The following is a 21,299-nucleotide window of genomic DNA, read 5'->3' on the forward strand; positions in this document are numbered from 1 at the left end:
CGAGATACACTTTTTGTTATATTCCATGGAATGCTCTTAACATCCCGATAGCAATGAATATCTGAAGTGCTTTGACAAAAAATCCATAACAAAATTTCATCTGTAGAAGCCGTAATACTGTAAAAAGTACAACCAATCAGATTGGTTGTACTTTTAATATTACGATTGGATGGCCTACCTGCCTGTCAGCCTTCCATCGGGGCATAAACTTATCTCGTGCCTTCTTTGGTCATGTGCGCGTTCGTGTGTGTTGGAGGAGGGGCTCTGTGAGGAAGTGGCAGATTTTCTCCGGTTGTGTATTTTCAAATTCTAGCGATCTCGAGCCGGTTTCTCAAACGTACCTACCCCACCTTTAAGTACAGACACACGCCTGCAAGATGACTGAAAATCAAACCATTTTGAAAAATGAAAAGGCAACATTCAGAATGGACCTTTTTTTTAAAAATATTATTACTGACAAGGCACAGGAATGATCCCTTTAGGTCAAAGGGACAAGAGACATAACTGCCTAAATTGCCCATAATGGCCCACATATGTACCTCCATGTGCCTCAATTTTGCGTCAATACATTTCAAATGCTAACATGCATACCTTTGTTAGACATGGGTGAGAGTGAAAGCAGTGTTGTCTCCGTTGAAGCTGAACACAGGCTAAAAGTGAAATCCTTGTTCTTCAACCTTTCTATTTTCCAAGGTCGTGTTCATTTATCACAGCGGGGAGTGCAGTAGAGTGGACAAAGGCTTGAATATATAATGTCAGGTGTAAGATAAACAGTATAGGGTGTGGGGATGAGGGGTACAAGATATTCAGCATCAAGACGTGGCCTGATTAGATGTCCAGACATGCCATAACCTTGGGGATCTGACAGTGAAAAAGGGGAGCAGCAGGAGGGATGGACTTGGGAGGGTTAAATGCAGACAGACAGAGAGGTGCAGACAGAATTACACACACATATAAAAACAGGGAAAAAAAGAATGGCGAAATCAGAAAACATTTTCTTCTATCTGTACATATATCAAATACAGTGAGGTGCCATTACAGAACCCTGCAACCCCCCCTCCATCCTCCTCTCTTCACCCCATGAAAAAATTAATCTAATTTTCCCATCCCTGCCACAGAAAGCCTCCACACACACACACACACACACACACACACACACACACACACACACACACACACACACACACACACACACACACACACACACACACACACACACACACACACACACACACACACACACACACACACACACACACACACACACACACACACACACACACACAAGCCCCACCCACCACCGCTCCCAGCCCACATTCAGGCTTCCCCAGCCCCTCGCTCTCATAGTGATGCACCATCTCTTTTTCTAAGCAAGGCTCCATTTTGTAATAAGTTCTGATCAGTGTTTTAACCAATTTGCATTCAATCCTGAGAAAATGGTGGAATAGCCTAAGTGGAGGAGCAAATGCTGGGGTAGAGTAGCATGAAGAAGCACGGGGGAATCAGAGTGAATTATCTAATATCCTGCGGGGATTACCATGAATTGATAGTAGTGTGATGTTGTAAGTTTTGTATGGTTGCGTATGTTACATGTTTACGGTGGTGCGCCACTGTGTTCACGGATAAGTGGATAAAACAAAAAAAGCTTGACTAGACTTTTATGCTTTTTTAAATGTATATTCAGATATTAAACCTGGCTAAGTAGTAAAGTAGACAGGTAACAATGTAAAAATACTGACATGCTCAGCTAGCTGAAAGGTAATAATGGAGATAGTGGTTTGTTTTCAGCTTTCAATGCCTTTAGGATAATGAGAAGAAAAAATATTCTTCATACAACCTTTTACCCTTAGGGCAGGGCAACAAAAACACATTATCACAAATGTTATTCTATTGATCAAATAGAGTACAGATAGAAAACATACTCATACTATGTGCAAAGTGATTTAAGCAGAGCAGTTAAAGTGCCATGGCTTAACATAGCGAAAACATACTCATGCACAAGGAACACATAAAAGTGAAACAGAATACCATTTACTGCCAGTTTATTTATCTTGCAGCTTTAGTGTACATGGAACCTACTTGGTAAAAAAAGGTGACTGGGTGAAAATGTGGGACATGTATTCTCCAGAGTCAATCGTCCAACAGTAAGAACGCATTTGCTACTGATACAAAGGCAAATAAAGAGAAACTACTGTATTCGTAAAATGCAAACATGTTCCCACGTTTTACTTAAAATCATTTGAATACTGTTGAATAATGATATTGTCAACCACACTGTTTTTATGTTTGTTTGTTTTTGGTTCCAGTTAATGTGATAGTATGAATGATGAAAGCTTAGAGCTTATTCAGCTGTGCAAAGCCATTTTTCCTGTATGGAGAACCAGATCCCCGGGCATGTGAACAGGAAGTAGAACAGAGGGTAGAACTTCCTCAGGTCCATAGCCAGCCATGACCTGAATGCTAGTGGCCAGCTTTTGGAGGGAATGTTAATGGGTGGTTCAAATCACATTAAGGGCTGCAAAGATAGCCAAGTTAATTACAACATCGCTGAAGACAGTTTTTTTTTCCTCAATCTGAATACGTTTTTCATTAATGGTGTCACAGAGATCAGCAGTTATCAGTACCTCCGGAGGGATAGCGGGGGGGAAAACAATCACTGATTCTTTCACACAATTTCACCATCTAATTTCCGACCATGCATTTTGGAACAAAATTAATTTCCTTGGCTATCTAATAAATCAGAAACAAGTGATTGCTGTTGGTGCCAATCCAGGCAGGCACAATGAGATCTCTCCGTTCTGACAGAATGAATTGCGTGTCCCTGCTGAAGCCGAGACACGTCATGAAGACTGGGCTGTAAGTCTGTGTGGGATCTCCCTCTCCAGCCATTTCGTCACCATCACACTCACTCACACAAAGGCTACACTCCTTTTATTAGAAAGAAAGTCAAGGCAAAGGCAGAATATTGTAATGATTCTCGGAGTTATCGCCCATCAACCCACTATACTGCCTTGTTATCCTACTTCCTCTATAATCATCCTTATCAATCTCATTGGTTTAAGATTCAAAATAACCTACTATGCATGCTCAGAGGTGCACCGGATTAGGGTTATAATATCCAGTGGTCTATATGATCTGCTGTATGCTACATTATACATGCGGCATCTTGTTAGATTCAATGCATGTTTTCCGCATGGCATCCCTCTGAAACAACTGGGGGGTTTTGAAGATCGGCTATATGCTGAAATGCCTCAGGCCATCTTTACAAGGTTATAGAGCATTAAGAGTCGGAATGCACACCCAGGGAGTTGAGGGGCTGAACCCCACACACACACACACACACACACACACACACACACACACACACACACACACACACACACAAACACACTGACACACTACCACCACCACAGTCTGGACCTCAGCTCTTGGGGCGGTCCCTGGGTAGAGCATTCAGAGACGTTGGGGGCAGGGTGGATTGGGTAGGAAGGGTTAAACGATGGTGTTGTAAAACATTTATCTGCTTCAGATAGAGCGTTAGATAGCTTGAACCTCATCCCCTGCCATTACAGAATTACCCTAACTGCTGCCATAGTGTGGCTGAGCATAGACACTGCCCAATCCCTCTCAGCCATACTATTGATTTGCACGCCCTGAGACAGTGTGCTCCCAAAGGGCAGTAAATTATAGGGCGTTTCACAGGGAATTACACCTGCACCGGAAACTTTACAGGTATACAGGTGTCACGGACCACTCAAGCACTCTCCTACAGAATACTGTGAGAAACTGGGCATGGGGAGATCTATTCAGTCCTTTCAATTGCACCCATTATAGCATGTATTCACATAAGCCATATAAACAGAGGTTTACGCCAGCACAAAAGAAAATGTATACTGTATACCTACTGCTGTGACATTCAAGGGAAAACAGCTCTATAAGAGGCGTTTCAACGTTATTTATATGGCATTTTACCTCTATTGAACTATTGGCAGTAGAGTGACAGAAAACACTGTAACTGCAAAGGAAAGAGGGGATTAACATGTGACATATGTCCCTAGATTTAAAACAAGGATCTTTTCATAAATAGTGCTGAAGGAAATGTTTCTCATTTTGAAATTTCATTCAACAGAAATATGAAGATGAAGTATGAAAATACATAGCACAGAATCAAAAATATTGGTGCCAGAAAACGTCAAAACTATTATAGAATGGGCAAATTAAAATATAGCATGTGGGGTTCACATATTTGTATCAATAGGTTTATGATATGAATTAGTAAAACTAAAATGAACGTGTAAGAGGACACAAGAGTACGTTAAAGCTTTGGATACTGCTTTCTATGAATGCCTGTTTGTTGTAAATATTCATTGTTTATAGGAGTTAGAGAGTTTGTAACTGAGGTATATTGTATGACAGTCTGTATCAAATCAAAGTTTCTGACAGGCAAAAGCATTGGAGTATAAAGGTTAATATAGTCAAAGTTAATACTTGTCAGAGGATTCAACAAAAAGCACACCTCCTCCTATAAATATCTGAAACAAGATTTGACCGGCAGCTTGACAAAACATACACTAGAATCTAAATGCTGTAGTGTTGATCATTCAAAAGACAGACTAGTATGCATCTTCTTGTTTTAAAAACAACTGTTCAATACATGGGAAAGGTATGATGATGCCAAGGGGAAGAAATCAAGAAAGAAATGTTAGGCTAATAAAACGTCCTTAACTCTGAAACACCTGGATATATATGGTTTCTTTTCATTTCTTCTACAGCCCAACTCACTCCTACTAAAACTAGCTCTCAACACCAGCACTCGCTGACCTCAGGATAGCCCTGCAAACATGAAAGACCCTTTATCTGTTCCAGGTGTGCACTGACTCGTGCTGTGAGTATGTGTGTCTGAGAGAAAGTGAGTGAGAGGGACACAGATGTTTATGTACATGAACAGATTAAAGATCCACAAGCAATTTATCAAAGTAAAAGAGGAGAGCAATTCAAATAGAGAGTTATCAAAGTTCCATGTGAAAGTGATGGGCAAGCCTTGTACACAGGCCCTAGTATCATGTGTCCAGATAGAAATAATGTGTGTGTGTCTACTTGCAGTTGAGACTGATTGTAGTTCACACAGAGCATAAGGATTTGTTTCTGTTGATGCCTTATGATCAGAAAAATAACTACCATCTGTACGCATCCTTTTTTGAGTATAACCGAGCTTAATACTGAGGGAAATACGTTTTTGTTACCTGCATTCTTATCGTTTTGTTCTCCAAAAGGATACTTTTTTTTAATATATATATATGGAAATGTGTCACACAAAATACAGTTGGACTCGTCAATACAGATGCATTCACAATTCAATTCACAGTTAATCATGTGTACAATTCTGACTCCCACACAATGTGGCTTTAGCAGCCCCAACAAACAACTGATAAAGCCACCCACTGATGAAAACAAACATGCACATTGGTGCCGGGCAATATGCTGCACAAAAGTGACCCCAGCCCCTCCCCCCCCCCCCTCCCTCTGTCTGGTTTCAGGTTAAACTTGACCCCTCACACTTGACCTTTGGAGCTTGGCTCAGGGCTGGCTGAGCAAAGAGAGGCAAGGGCACAGCTGTGAGGGAGGGTCCACAGCAGGACAGACTCCCCTCTGACAAAGGGAGAAATTCAATTGGAGCATATTAGTGTCCAAGTAGTTGAATATCACTCATTCTGGCTAACTGGAAACATATTTTCCTAGGCGCTCAAGGCAGCTTCCATTAACCTCTAAAACAGTGGGAGGGCCAGGGTTGTGTGGGTCACACAGAAGAGCGATCAGCTTCAACTTTTCCAGCACTTCTCTGCGGCACTCTATTATTAAACTTCTGATACATATTGCCGTGGTCATTATTTTCAATGTTTCTGTCCTGCACTGTCAAATGCCTTGCAGTTTTGATGTATGAACGGTGGTCCATCACTTACATTGTTCCCCAGGACAACCAATGAGTGTGTGGTTCCCTGCAGTGGGCCAGACAAAGACAGATAGATGGGCCTAGCTCAGGCCACAGGTACCAAGGGACACTTCTCAGGACAGCTTACAAATAGGACTGAGAGAGAAGGGATGAAGCTGAATAAAAGCTGATACTCCACAGAGCTGCTCAACCCATAACTGTCACCTCTACAGATTGAACAGCCACCCTAAATGAAGATAAACTATCGATCCACAGAGTAATATCTGTTGTTTGGTAAGCCCACAATGAGCAGAAGCGATGCCCGAGAAATATTCTTTTTCACTCTCTCGCTATTTGAATATTGATTTCAATAGTGACACCTATAGACTTTACAAACATGAAACAGGAAAACGTTTATGTACTGGATCCAACTTCTCTCTGTGAGCTGCTTTATAACAAATTAAAAACAAGAGGCATATAATACTGAAATGGGGTCCCATTTCGCTGCAACAACCCCTCCAACCCCACGCCTTCTCCCCTCCTGCCATCCCCAATGTCTCTTTTCTCCACAATCAGTGTCAGAAGAAGCGGCGAGGAACGGTTTGTGAGAAACACTTATCTAGCACAGCGGCAGAGCCCTGTTCCTACACCCTTTATCTCACCAGGAGATGGAATTCAATATACAAAAACCCCATCATGCAGCAGCATCACGCCTGTGCTGGGGATAAGGGCAGGGTTGCCAGGTAATTGGTTGGTGGTGGACGAACACAAGGTTTGAGACTACCCGTGGAGGAGTGGAGATTACAGGAAGGGGTGGAGGGACTGGGTAACTGGGAGTCAGTAGAGGGGGGGGGGGGGGGGTTCTTGACAATCTTCCTCCATATCCCCCTTCTCCTCCATCCACCCATCCAAACCCCGCCTGCTCAAGTAATCTACAGCGCCACAAATGTACATGTGTGCTTGTGTGTGGTTTTTTTGTTTCTAGAACAAATAACAAAGGATGTCAAGTTCATTCATATAGCCCCTATGTCACAACGCAACCCCCAAACCGCCTTTCAAAAAAAGGGAAAAATCACACTAGTTTGTTTCCATTATACAAGTTTATATTGTGCATCCCCCGTGCACATTAATTAAGAAAATCCCTCACATCCATGACATTTAAATTAAAATTAAAGCAGATAATGTCAAAACAAGAACCGAATATCATTACTGAGCAAAAATAATTTCTTTCCTTTGAGATAATGTAAAAGGGGATTGGAGGGTGATGATCACGCACATGCAGTAAGAGCAGCGAAAGAGGGGGTGCACACAGGAAATCCCCCCGCACACCATTTCCCGTCTTCCAGCGACTCTTCGAGATAGGCAAAGAATAGGATGAGATAAAGGAACATGCGAGGGAAAGAGAAAGAAAAAGTCATTTCTCTGATTTATTTATGATGCAATGAAGGTATGCTGAACGCATCAGAACATGCAGCAGTGGTCATACTGTCAGGGAAGATGAAGTGTCTTCATAGTCGACTGAGCGAACGAGCGAGAGAAAGAAAGAGGGAGAGAGAGAAAATTAGAGGGAGAGAAAGGAGGGTGGCTATACTGCAGAAGGGTGTTAACCATCTCATCTCTACCGCACCACCGCACTCGCCACAAAATGGCTACTTCGTTCCTTCTGACGGCCAGCACCGGGAGGGGGGCCATCTGAGCCACCGCTATCTCATCTACCACCTCCGTTGCCTATTCTTCAACATCAACTATTTCTCATATTTATGGACTGGTTTCATACCACATTCTGCTGAGTGGCTTTTTACCTGCACATTTTTAGACCACATGAAAACTGATAAATCAGTTTTATTCTTTTAAAACTCTGTTTAATGTTCTGGTAAATTACAAAACTACACTCAACTTTAGACTATAATTGGAAATGCAAAATGTGCAGATCTTGTACATACTGAACAAAGACAGAGAAGCAAGAGATCCACAGAATATTATTATGCTGCTGGTTGTGTACACTTGAGAGAAAAAAATAATGAAATTGGGAAGGACTTTTATAATATAATGAAATACTTTGGACTTGCATACAAAAGGATTAAGCAGATGTGAGTGTAAAAGTCAGTGCAGGTAGTAAGCATACCGCTTCCTTTAACACAGGACATGAGCTCATTTCCAGGGCAACATCCCCCTCTGCAGGCAAAAAGAAAACAATCACTTTCCACAAAAACCTCTTTCATAAACTAAGATGGAGCCTTGGAGGCCATTTCCTTCATTACTTCCTATCTTATTCATGTTATTCTGTTTCCATTTGAAGACCACTACAGAAAGTCATATTATAAAAAGGAGTAGATGGCTGTACTGCATGAAAGTGCACACACACAACTTCAGTCCACATCTTTACATAGGAAGGCCTACTTTTAAAATGTTGCTGAACCGCAAAGTAAAATAAAATAAACCTCCTTTTTTCCTCCTTTCCCTGATTCAGCCTTAGTTCTATGCACTTATCATGTGAACAGAGAACATTTGAATGAAGATCATCTTTACAACCAGTGCTCTCTCCTGGTTGTATTACTCCAGCAAAGATTTATTAACCGTTTTAACCCAGCATGCATATGAAAAAAATAGATTTTCTATAATTTAATGGGTCACAGATGGACTAAATTCAAAATGCACCTCAGAAAACTAAATTGTCCACGTACATACAGTAATATTGCTGGCACTACAGATAGAAGTGAATATACTAGAACTGAGCGTAAATGTACTTCAATATTTTCAGGACCTCTTTAAATCCTCACCTTGTAGTTGATAGAAATTGGATGTCTGCGGCTTCGATTCCTATAAGCTTTAGAAATGCAACACATGTTCATCTTAGTGGTATAAAAATGGAAAAGGTTAGAAATGGTGTGTGAAGAACGGTGGATCTGGATAGATGACTAGTCTCTGCTTTTCTGAAGTGTTTCAGGATATACATCAGTCACAAGTGAACCTCGGCTGCTTTTCACTTCTATGAAGGGATGTTGAAATAGTTTTAGTCAAAACGAGAGGTAAATGTATTGGTTAGTTTGAACTTGCTATGAAATAATCATCAATGGTGCAGCCAATCAAATGGTTACCTCATGACACACGTTGAAAAGGTTGTAGACCTTTGTATCTTCCTTTTAATCTGTAAAGCACTTTTAATCGACACGTGCTGAAAAGTGCTATATAAATAAAATTGTCTTGCCTTGCCTTGCCTACATACTTTATTATTTGCCATGTTTAAAAAATAATCCACTGCTATCAAAAGTTGTTTGAGAGTAAAACTTCACCAAAAACTTGACTGCATTAAATCGGGTAATTCATAAAAAGTTAGCAAAATAAGTCGATCAATAGTTTTACATTATCATTCTGCTCAGAAAATTAAAAAGATATAAAGGCTGAAATAAAAAAAATCCTGTGCTTATGTGGTTCCATTTTTTACTACAACTTATCCAGCGATTGACCTGGCACTTTTCCCTCAGTGTTATGGAAGACTTTGCAGCTGAGCCTTTGAATCAGCAGATGCTTTACCGCAAGCCCTCAACTCCAAGCTTATTTCTTCAGGATTTTCTTTAAATTCTATAAAGAAGAGCTAGCATTTTGGAATACATATTATACATAAAAACTCAGTCAAATAAACTAACAAAAGTTAGAGGATCAGAAGCATCAAAGCATTCCTGGGCTGGCTCGAACCACAGGATGAGCCTTGTGTCTTTGTGAGCAGAAGCTCGTAGATGTTCAGCACATTTCAGAGCCTGGCTTTAGATTTTTTTCGGCAGATTATCTTTTGGTCTTTGAAGCCCAGAACCCACCTGCTTCAATCCCAACAGCGCTACTCCTCCGGTTTGCAAACTGTGGTTCCATTGGTCAACATAAACAGCACCTATGAGCCGTACCCTAGGGGGAATTCCTGTTTATTACTGACCAAAGTCTGAGCAGAAGCTCTGCACAGATCTTCAAAGAAGCACTGGCAACCTATGAAATATGAATCATTTGGGAGAGTTGCTGGAAATCTGAAATAATTCTGTTCGTATGAACAACATGTATCCTTGATGTACTGCTATGGATTATGATTTGAGAAAGGAAACCCAGCTCAGATAATAACAAATAGAATATGAGAAATGGCTTTTTAAAAGTGTACTTTGAATTTAATAGAACCCCCTCCTCATAGCCATAATGAGTGCATTACGAAAAAAGACATTATCTGACACTCAATCACACAGAAAACAATTTGCAGGCCTTGATTATATACTTATGGGTTTACACATACCAGCGATTTATAGTATGAAAATGTATTACAAAGAAAAAAACACACAAATCAAACTGAACTAAACTGGGGCAAAATGCCAGTGGAGCTACATGGAATCACAACTTATGAGAGCAAGAGTAAGCAGGCACAGGCCTGAATGAAAAGGGGTCATCTTGCATTCTACCTTCAAGGTAGAATTAATAATAAATGGACTAGCAATGGACACAGGGAGGAGTGATCAATATTTAATACTTTCACCTCTAATTTCAGACTCGCTCTCCCAGATTTCCACTCATGTCCCACTATATATTTTTAACCTTTTCTATTTTGTGATAAGCAAATTGCACTTGCACAAAACTAGAATCAACAAATGTAGGAAGAAAAGCAACACCGAAGTCTTGCGTCACACAACAACTTGACTTTTTCCCCCTCTCTTGGTGGTTGAATGGTGAAATACAGGTGAAATGTAGCAAGAGAAAGCACAAAAGGCCAATTAAAAACAGTGAACTCATTACCATTATTATTTTAAATTCTATGAATCTATTAAAAGGCATGTAGCCTAAAAAAATAAACATTATTTGGAAAGATAACCTTTAAAGCTGTGACACTTCTCTGCAGTGCTTACTACAGCAAATGAAAAAATAATCTAATTCAAAATGTGTGCGTCTGAATCATCGGATGCAAATGAACAAAAAACAATTAGGCTAAACTAAACTTTTGTGCTTATGCACTCAGGTTTAAACTCTGGAGGCAAATGAGATATATTCCTCTGGCAGGCTTTGTGTGTAAATCCTTTTGTCGTCCCCTCTCTCATAAAGTGTCACTGTCCTGATTACCCTGCAGTGCGGCAGAAAAGCAAATGGGTGAGCAGCAATGGGAGGGAGCTGGGTGGGGGTATACAGATGAGATGCTCACTGACCCTGCCACCATCACAAAACACCAGTCTGATCTAATATCCTCACTGGTTGAATGAGTGGGTGGTGTGGTACATAGCAGGCCAGCTCGCTCCAGCTGAGGACCCCGCCTCAGCATCAAACACTGTTTGTGCAACCCGATCATTGGGTTCGTCCACCACAGAATTACAATAACTGCTTCTGTAGATGGTAGAGGTTGATGTCTCTGCCCTGACAGGGTGTGGAAGAACAGTAAAAGCAGTTCAGCATCATAACTCGTGATCAATCCTTAAATATGGACAAACACAACCAAACACACATTTCCCATTCTCAGAAAATATTCCCCTACATTTGATAAATTCAAATAATTTGGTCGTCCGCAATGGATGGCACCCCTTTGAAGGTTAACAAATCCATATTTCAGAAGCTTGTCATTTATTCACACAGGAGATCTGGTTGGATAATGATGACTGTGCAGGCATCCAGAGACAGTGCTGTGGGAACAGGCCATTAAGCATGGCAAAGACCATAAAGTAGAGAAAGGGACTCTAATTGGGAGTATGATTGTTTGTCTGTAGCGCAGTCATCTCAAATATCACAAAGCTCTTCTCCACAGCGAGGCCTGTCAGTCAGATTTGTGTCCAAGCCCCCATTGTCCAAACTGTTCCCCAGTTAAGTGCTCAGTTTCAATCAACCAACGACTGGGATGAACTTCATTTTTTCATTTGTGAGACTTCTGTAAAGTTACTTTCATGGCAAACTCCTCCTCTCGTCTAAACACGCCAAGACTGTGTAGTGAGTAATGGATTTATTCAACCAAGTCGCATAAACTCCATCACCGCAGCGAACAGACAGGCCACTCAGAAGTTAGCTAAACGGACAGTAGCACCAGGGACCGGATGCATCCCGTGTCTGTTCACATTAAATGAGAGGCTGACGACGTTAATTAGGCAGAGTACATTTACATCAGCAAATTATGTAAGCAGCTAGAAGAGTAACAAAGCGTGATACCAGTTAAGTCACAGCTTGGCAAACGCTGCCCTGCCACTTCATGCTGATGTGGCCATGGTCGATCAAGCAGAGAAGCCTCAAATGCCAATTAGACATGAGTGGGTAATTGTGTCGGGGGGGCTGGTGGCACAAGGGACTTTGTTACAATGTCCTGAGGCACTCTGTGTTTCAGTCCTTCTTCAACATAGCAAGTGACACATCCAAGTTCACAGATAGAAAAGTGCTCCTCTGTCTTTCTAACACACACACACACACACACACACACACACACACACACACACACACACACACACACACAAGGATGGACTGTTTGGCTGCTTGGAAAATAGAGCATTTAGTAGGAAATTCAGTAGACTAACAGGAAATAAGCACAGCTTTTTTAAAGTGTTTTTGTAAAAGGATTTTTGATATCCATTTATGGAAATGAAGACATTGCAGCGTGACAATAGCACTAAATAAATAACACTGCATAATGCACTACATGTTCGTCCAATAGCTGATTTATTACACAATGATAAAAAGTAACACTTAACTTTAAGTGGCATTCAAAGCGAAATCTATCTCTGGAGCATCAAATCCTCCATCCACATAGGCCTAAAAAGCTGGCTGTAAAACGTTTCATCACCCATAGAACAAAGCAGGTGTGGTCAGTTTTAGTGATATTAATTAAAATGAATTCAAAAAGAAGTGCCGTTGGATGGTGGTACAAAACTCTCCTGGAGCATAATCCACGTATGTCCTACTCATCCATATGCTAGCTATGTTCCAACCATTCATAGTTTTAGCAAAATATAACTTAACGCACAACCCTGGAGTCAGTAACTGTAAGTGTTTGTGAGAATGTGAGAGTGGAAATCAGGCACAAGCGCCCAGTTCCAGAATGATTGCAATGTATAATAATCAGCAAATTCATGCTGATTTATTGATCTGACATTAAGAAGGCACATTTCTGTAAAACTCTATACATAGTTTTATGCATCCAAAACCAGCTCACAAAATAAAAAAGGCCCATTATGATTAACCAGAAGTACATTATTCTGATGGGGTGACCCCCTCTATTGGTGGTGCAATCCCTGTTTCCTCATGTGTCCTATAGAGTGGCGAAGTCCCTCCCTTTCCGGGGGACCTCCATGGGACCTTATTTCGGAAAAGGTATGTATTGAAGTCAATGGCGAGAGAAAGATTATATCTTTCGATCCCGTTTGAATTGTGCCATGAATTACACATATCATGTTTGTCAATCTTAAAAAATAATTTCCATGTCAAAAAAATATAAATGTGTCGTAAAACTGTGAAGTAACACATTTTTTTGTGTGAAACGCTCAATGAACTACATCTCTGGTCTCGCACCAACACCAAGACGGCCGTCACGTTGGCACATTTCCCTTCTTTCTTTCAGAATGAGGCGAAAAGTATTAAAAGAGGTGAAAATCACTACAAGTCTGGGCATGTTGAGAGCTGTACATACACACAAGGGGAGTTAGTCGGTCCGTAAGAGCCAGCATGCGGGACCGGGATTCTGGGATTTGTAGTCTTTCTAGTTGCGTAATTTTCATAGTCTTATATTTCAACAGTTTTACGACAAAATGTGACTTTTTTGGTGGAAATGATTTTTTAAGATTGACAAACATCATATGTGTAATTCGTGGCACAATTCAAACGGGATCGAAAGATAATCTTTCTCTCTCCATTGACTTCAATACATAATTTTTTCGAAATAAGGTCCCATGGGGCGGAAGTAGATGGGCGGGACTTCGCCTCGCTATAGCAACATACTGAATCTCAAATGTGTCCTAATGTGTGTGTATGCGATAGAGAAACAACTGTAAGCAGCTTTCAACAGAACCATCTTCTAAATGAATATAATTTAGTGTATACTTATTACCGTATTTTGGAAAAATTATAACTTAAAGAATCCAAGAATACGTTTTAAATCCACGTTTCAAGTTTCCATGTTTCATACAGATTGTAGGGTTCATTCTACAACTATCTATAGGCAAATTACAATTATATCCCAGAGTCTTAAATGTTTTATTTTGTATAAGCAATAAGAAGTAAGCCTTGATGGCTGTGTTATTGAATTACAAAACAGGAGCTAATACATGATATTTTTTTTTCAAACTAAAAGCCAGCGTCTCTCCTCTCTGAAGCACTACTGGTTTCCATCAAGCCCCAGCTGTGACTTCCTCTCCCTTCCTCTGTCACCCTCACAGCAGGACCCGGTAGCCCAGGATGCCCACCCACGTCTCCGCTTTCTAGGCTGCTCTTGATTCTAATTGGCTCGGACCAGTCTTATGCCTCTGTAATCCCTGCATGTTAATACTCCCATGGTAACATTCTCTCACCTAATGGCCGAACAGTGAGAGGCCTTTTCAACTACATTACCTCTTATTGAGTTATGGAGCCCCATCGTTCCAAATAAGACAAATGTAATTGATCCAGTCTATAAAAATCTCTGTGCTGCTGTGAAAGACCTGTTTCTTGGGTTTCTTTATTTATTTATCCACTCAGTTTTCCCACCTTGCAGAGTGAAGCCCTGCATGAGGCACATGGAAATTAGGTTTACTCCACACCATACAAGAAAAAGATGGATACAGAGGAGAAATTCAAAGGTTTCAAAATTAGATCAATGGTCTCAACAATAAATCAAAGGCAGGGTTCCACAGGTGTCAGCCTTGGATGTAGGTTCAAAATGAATCTTTAAAACAGCAGGTACAGAGTCCATTCTTTAGTGAACTATGCAGGAGGGACCCACGCTGTGAATAAAGTGAATAAAAACAGCCACAGCAAAGATGTTATATTACATTAATCTTTGTATATTTTTCAACCCACTTTATCCATATCCAGTGACCTACTTGTAACTCTTTAACAAGAAGAAGAATGGCCAGCACATTTGCATTTCATTTATGGGTCAGAGTGCAAACGTTTATCAAAATGTACATCAGACAGAGCTGCTGAAATGGACAGACTGTAACTGCCAGGGTGTTTCAAAGTAAAAATGTACTTTGGAAACTTTGTAATGCAGTTTATCAAAATGAATGTTTATGCCCTGACTTTCACCCACTGATCATACAGATAATCCTATTACTGACTACTGAAGATATTGAGCTCTGCATGATACTAAAGTGATTAACTCAAATAAATATTTAACCAGTGTTAAAGCTTGGGATTGAATAGAGCTGAACATTAAAACACTGGCCTTAAACCCGCCTGTGGAGAAAAAATGTTGATAATAAACAGAGAAATGGCGTGCGTATACTTCAGTAATCCTACCAACAGAGTGCTTCCCCCGTGAAGGACTTCACTATTCCCAGCAACTAGATAAAGCAGATATTATATTGCAGAGTGGTATACGTGTGTATGCAGTTTTGCACTACAGGTAAGGAGTGTGTGTGTGGATGTGTGTGTGCGCGCTTAAGGGGTCATAACGTCTGTCTCCCGTTAGAAATGCTGTGATGACGGTGGAGAGCTCTATAATTTGCTCAGGAGGATTTTTGTGCCTTACCATATTTTGAAAGCTGCTGAATTAACTTTCCGTCCATTGAAATCCTGTATCAGGAAATATAATTCCTTTTCTATTCCCTTTTCTCAACCTTTCAGAAACATTTCTATCAATCTCATTTTACGCATGATTACAGTTTTAATGAATGATGGTCAGTGTTATTGCTGGGGTTAATCTCAGCTTTCTCTTCTTAAATGCTGGTAACTGGGCTAAACACTGCTGATAAAGCTCAAGGCCAGTTGCTGAGAAAAAAGCTCAAAAAAGCAATTTGCTTCTTATTTTTTGGGGAATAATATTATATGAATTGTGAAAAAGTAACAGTTAAATTGCCTATAACATACACTGATTTATGAAAACTTCAAATCAAATCCTCCAGATGGATTTTGTTAAATGTTTAATCAATCCATGATTGATCTCAAAAATGTTCTTATTAAGTCACTCGGTCCAAATAATAGTTATTAACAAGCAGAGAACTATTGCCTCAGCTTGTGCCTATTTCTACTTAAGTCCCTCTCATTTATCAGCTGGGAGCTTTTTAATAGCTAGTTAATCAGCAGTTAATCAGCACAGTGAATTACTGATCTCAACAGGTATGCTAAAGTGACCTGAAATGCAACATTTGAAATGAGAAGACACATTTCTCAAGCATTAGAAATGTTTCCAGTCAGTAAAAGGATTCAGCTCAGATTTAAAAAAAGAGTTTGAGGTACAGTAAAGTAAAATATCGTGAAAATCAAGAAAGCTAGATGAATACTAATGAACTTTAGAGAAGGGACTGCTGGAAGAAACTGGGAATGGGGCAATTAAAGAATGCCTGAAGCAACTTTACAGAGGACAAAGCATACAGTCTTTCTAATTAAATTCTGTGGCAGACACCTGGCCTTTCACCTCCTCCTCCGTCTCCCTGCGCTCCCAAGTGGCAGTCGCGAAGAGAGGCGTCGCACAAGCTTCATACTTCTCATCTTCACTCGGGCGTGCTTCAAGAAAAGCCCATTTTATTCATGGACAAACGCTCCCAACAGATCTAATCAGCATTGGAAGACTGGGGTCACGGCGTAGATAGAAATCACAGTTACTATTTACCACACATCCCTGGATCCCACGGGATATCCAAACACAATATTTCTGACTCAAAAGGCAGCAGCTAGTGACAATTCAGACCCGTTTTGAACTTTTAAGAGGACCTTATTTATGTTTCTGTAGAATGTCCTTGAACAGCTGATCCAAAATCCACAGGGGGCAAACCATAGTTTTCACTGGATACTTGTGTCAGCTCATATCCACAGTCGGGAAGTCACAAAGTTCATGCACTTTTGGCACAAGGTAGCAAGGTACAGTACTTGGCGATTAAAGGGAACACAGAGTACAGGATAAGTAAGGGTTCACAACCTTGCTCCCTCGGGGATCTCTTAGAAGTACAAGACAGTGAGGAGGAAACACTGTCAAAGGGAAGCTCTCTGGTAATGGTACGGAAGTTAATAAAATGAAGGCAGGTAATGGAAATTGGTTTTAAACCACTGGCCACATTCCTCCTGAGATAGAGATGGCTTGGGCTAATGAAGCCTGACAGCCCATTCCACAGCAGTTCCACACTTACAGCACATTCACCTCCAACACCGTCTCCTACCGCCGCCAGGAAAAGCCAAGGTAGAAAGGGTAAAGTTACAACTTCACACCGATTAACTACTCCCTGTTATCTAGTTATTTAACACCCAATCGAACTTGAAAGTGTGCAGCGGCAGCATGGTTCCCCTCACAAAAAACAGTGACAATTCCCTCATTCTGCACAATTACCTAAGTTTAACTCCGTCTGATGACAACCTTTACTTAAATACAAAGTGGATCATCTCGGTTGTGCCCAGACCATAGCCACCAAAATGGACATAGAACTAAAGCAGTAGAGCAGGATTTCTCAAAGTCAATTTTTGTACAAGAGTGAACTTTGACATAATGCTGATTTGTATTGTCCCTTTTTCACTGTTAGGAGTAATATACTGATAAGATAGTGGATTATATGCATGTAATATCGAAACTTACAATGTTGATAAGTTGTTTTATATATCGTCGCGGTTTTAAACCAGTGTTTAGAGTGATTCAAGAAATGTTTTCAGATCATGTAACAGTTAGGATTGGATACTGTTAGTACCCCTAAAGGGTATTTGGTAAGTGTTAGGTATTTTTAGTTTGTAAAAGTTTCTGTATAATACATAAATATATATATATATATATATATATATATATATAAATCTCACCTCTGACAAAGTGAAAAATACAGATCAAAAAAGAAAAACTGCACTGGTAACACATCTGTACTCTGTATCGGTATCTAAGTCAGTATCGGGAGAGTGAAATTGATAAAATAATTTCATTTTGCACAATGAACCTCACCATTAGAGGAAGTCAATTTTGTACTAGATTGGAATTTCCACACAGCTTTCATTAGTGATTAGTTCAGACCTTAGGTGATCTATTTACCGGGAAGATAACTATTTTTAGACAATTAACACTTAAGGCTTATATTCCTAGGGTTAATTGCGCTGGTGGAATTGTGTGATAGAATAGGGGCAACCATGTCATGGAGGAGTACAAAGACTCACACTAATCCTGAAGAGGAACCTGAAGTTGTACATTGCTTTTATAGGAGGTAGTAGTGGAAAAGGGTTACACATTTCTGAATGAATCGTAAAAAAAAAAATTGCAAAATATATTGTTTGATTCATGCCCTCTAAAACGACATTATCTTCTGATCTAATCTGACGACCATAGGAGCAGGTGATCATTTTACAAATATACATTTTATGATGCAAAAACGTTTTCCTTCTTGAAGTAAGTTTCATAATTCTTTAGATTTTATTGTAGTGTTATAAGTTCAGATCCACCAGGGGTGTTACCCCTACAGCATATCTAATTTTGAGAAAACCGGGTGGGTCATATTGGTGGTCTCAGGCCTAAGGTCGGTATCATTGACAGAGGTGAAGTTGACTTGTGTTTTTAGAAAAATATCACAAAAGCTGAAATGCTTGTCCCATATTAACACAGAGCATGAATGAATATGAAATGGTAAGGACAAGAGAGAACCGAGGGACGGATGAGGAGCAGTTAATCTACATCACATGGCCAGACAGTGCAAAAAACGTTGGATGACAGAAAGAAAGAGATGCTTGAGCACACAGTCTCTGAAATGTCCCTGCCACTAATACTCTCCAGCTTCCCTCCTGCAGTGGACTTCCTCTAACCTCTCCTCCTACTTCTTCTGTTTCTGTTCAAAGTGAATGTGGAACTAATGCGTTGTTTATTTCCCCCTAAAGTGTCTGAGTTGTTCTGCTCACGCAACCTGTCTTGTATTGGATAGACAATTTGATCCCAGAGTGATGGGAGATGAGATATGGGGGACAGGGGCTATGAAAGAATAAGTAAATAATGTTTACCAGCCGCAACAGAGACGCTGTTACAAAATAATATCCCTAAACAAGTGCACACACATTATGTCCCCAAAATGTTTTCCTGAACATGAATGAAATACTTATTTTGTCCCATGATGTATATTCCTGCGGTTCAGACCGAGCCTGTGTTTTAGCTGATGGAGAGAAGGAATAACATATTTGAGACAAACCCAGTAAGTTGCTTTAGGAACAGACAGCTTCTTTCATAGGACGTAACACACGCTCGTTCATGATTCTCTGGGAGATAAGACATAATCTAAGATCGCATACACTGATAAAGGTCCTCCTGCCCACCCTAGTGGAAACAGACGGGGAAGATTTGAAGACATAGGGGATACAGCAGTCCCCTGTTACTCAGAGCATCAGACACAGAAATATAATGTAGTCCCACCTCCCCTGAACATCCATAAATACAAAAACAATCAAGTAACTGAGAACATAAGACAATCCCGGCCATGCCACAGTGGCAGGAGAAGCAAGCAGCAAGGGGAGAGTTGAATCCCAGCTGTGTTAGATAGTTATACTTAATGAATTGGAAGCAGGAGCAGTTTTGCTGGGTCCCCGTGCCCCAGGTTGCCCCCACACTCAACCAGGCCAAGCCTTCAGAAAAAGGTGCTCTGTCTAATCTGGCCTCATTTTATGCCTCTTTAACCATGACCAATGTATTTAAATGGCTGTTTCTTTGACAGATGCTCAGTTCAAATGATTCCTAACTGGAAATTCGTAGGGGTGATATTAAATATCCTCCAGGCCAACTTGCCTAAAGAGAACATAGGAACATCAAAAGCCAAACACTTCAAAAACTAAAACTAATGATCCTAGCCCACTTCTGGGGAAGAGGAGGGCTTCAACTTTGTCCAACATCCCCCTGGCCACAAAAAAACATCACTCTTTTAAATGGAGATTTGACCATTCCCCCATCCTACTGCATTTAAAAGTGATTTAACATTTAAGATACATAATGTATATCTCCCAATCAGTGAATCCACAGGGGAGCAGTCAGGGTGAATATGCATCCTATCTGACACATCTAACCGTGTCTTGGCAAGATACAATCTATAGTATAACAAAACAAGACACAACACAATTGTCTCCCTTTCATTTGTTCTGTAGTGTGCACGATTTTTGACCGCATGCTCAGAGCATTTAAAGAGTATTTGCTGAGTCCACAGTCTGGGTCTACAGTAATGTACTCACCACTGAAGGAACTTGACCACCACCATGAGGCCACTGTATGTAGAGATCTAAGGAAAGAGGGAAATAGACACAGTCACAAAAAAGGAGAGAAATAATTAAAAGCAGGGAAACAGCTGGTAACATTCATCTTAAACCCTGATGGGAGCCGACAGCAGCAATTAAGTAATAATAAACCATCCAAGTTGCAGTTGTGAGTGGGCAGACTGAACAGACACACCTGGTCAGAAAGGGCAGATGTGTGAGGCTTTAGACGTAGGGCGGGTAAAGTTGACATGATGCCATGAGCTCTACATGCACGGGTGGATATTTAAGCAAATGGTGGAAGGTCAAAAGCCCAAACAGTGATAGGTGTTTATTCACTTGTTCAGTTGAGATCAGCACTTAAGCGCTTGACGTTTTTAATCTGTGAATTGGATAACACACAGTAGTAAAAGGGTAACAAACAAAACAGATTTGTTAGTATCAATCCAGCTTTGTGTTTAAGCATAAACATAGCCTTCATCGATGTAAGTCATCTAGGTTTTATTCATGCAACCATAAAAAGGGAAACAACAAAATGCTTTTTAATAAAATAGGACAAACAGAACATCTGGTCAAACAATATATATGGGTTCAGGTTTCCTTTATTACTTTTCACATTTACACCCTCAAAATATAAAAAATAACTAGGATAACACTAAAGACTATTTTTATGTTTGATGGATTCCAAGAAAATGTCATATAGTACTTCGAAAGAAAAACTGAAGCATTGCTGTAAAGAACAGCAATGCACATAAGTGACATTTTGAAATAATAACAGTAAAATGAATGGTGAGTGAGAACACGTTTTTATTTTTACAAGCTGCAAGGTTAAACAAAAAGCAAATGTTAAACTTTATTTCGGTAAAGTTGTGACAATGAGTCACAATGATGAGTCAGAACAACTATCCTGCGGTCTTCAGACTCTGGCCTGCTTACCACCCCCGGCCCCCGCACCAAACTGCGAACCTTCGGGGACAGAGCCTTCAGCGTGGCAGCCAATACCCTCTGGAACGCTCTCCCTGCGGAGATCCGCAACATCCCCACGCTTGAC

The 21,299-nt window shown here is 40.4% G+C and overlaps 1 long non-coding RNA gene across 1 annotated transcript in view; it reads right to left on the bottom strand.

The window, feature by feature from the left end:
- The window catches only part of LOC139433338 (uncharacterized), a 116,006-nt gene that overhangs the window by 79,094 nt on the left and 15,613 nt on the right, over nucleotides 1–21,299 (bottom strand). The window contains exon 3 of the long non-coding RNA XR_011642862.1: nucleotides 20,228–20,274. This is a non-coding gene — a long non-coding RNA (uncharacterized lncRNA). The remainder of the gene's footprint in view (nucleotides 1–20,227; nucleotides 20,275–21,299) is intronic.

Source organism: Pseudochaenichthys georgianus, chromosome 3, assembly GCF_902827115.2.
Source record: "Pseudochaenichthys georgianus chromosome 3, fPseGeo1.2, whole genome shotgun sequence".
NCBI classification, from domain to species: domain Eukaryota; kingdom Metazoa; phylum Chordata; class Actinopteri; order Perciformes; family Channichthyidae; genus Pseudochaenichthys; species Pseudochaenichthys georgianus.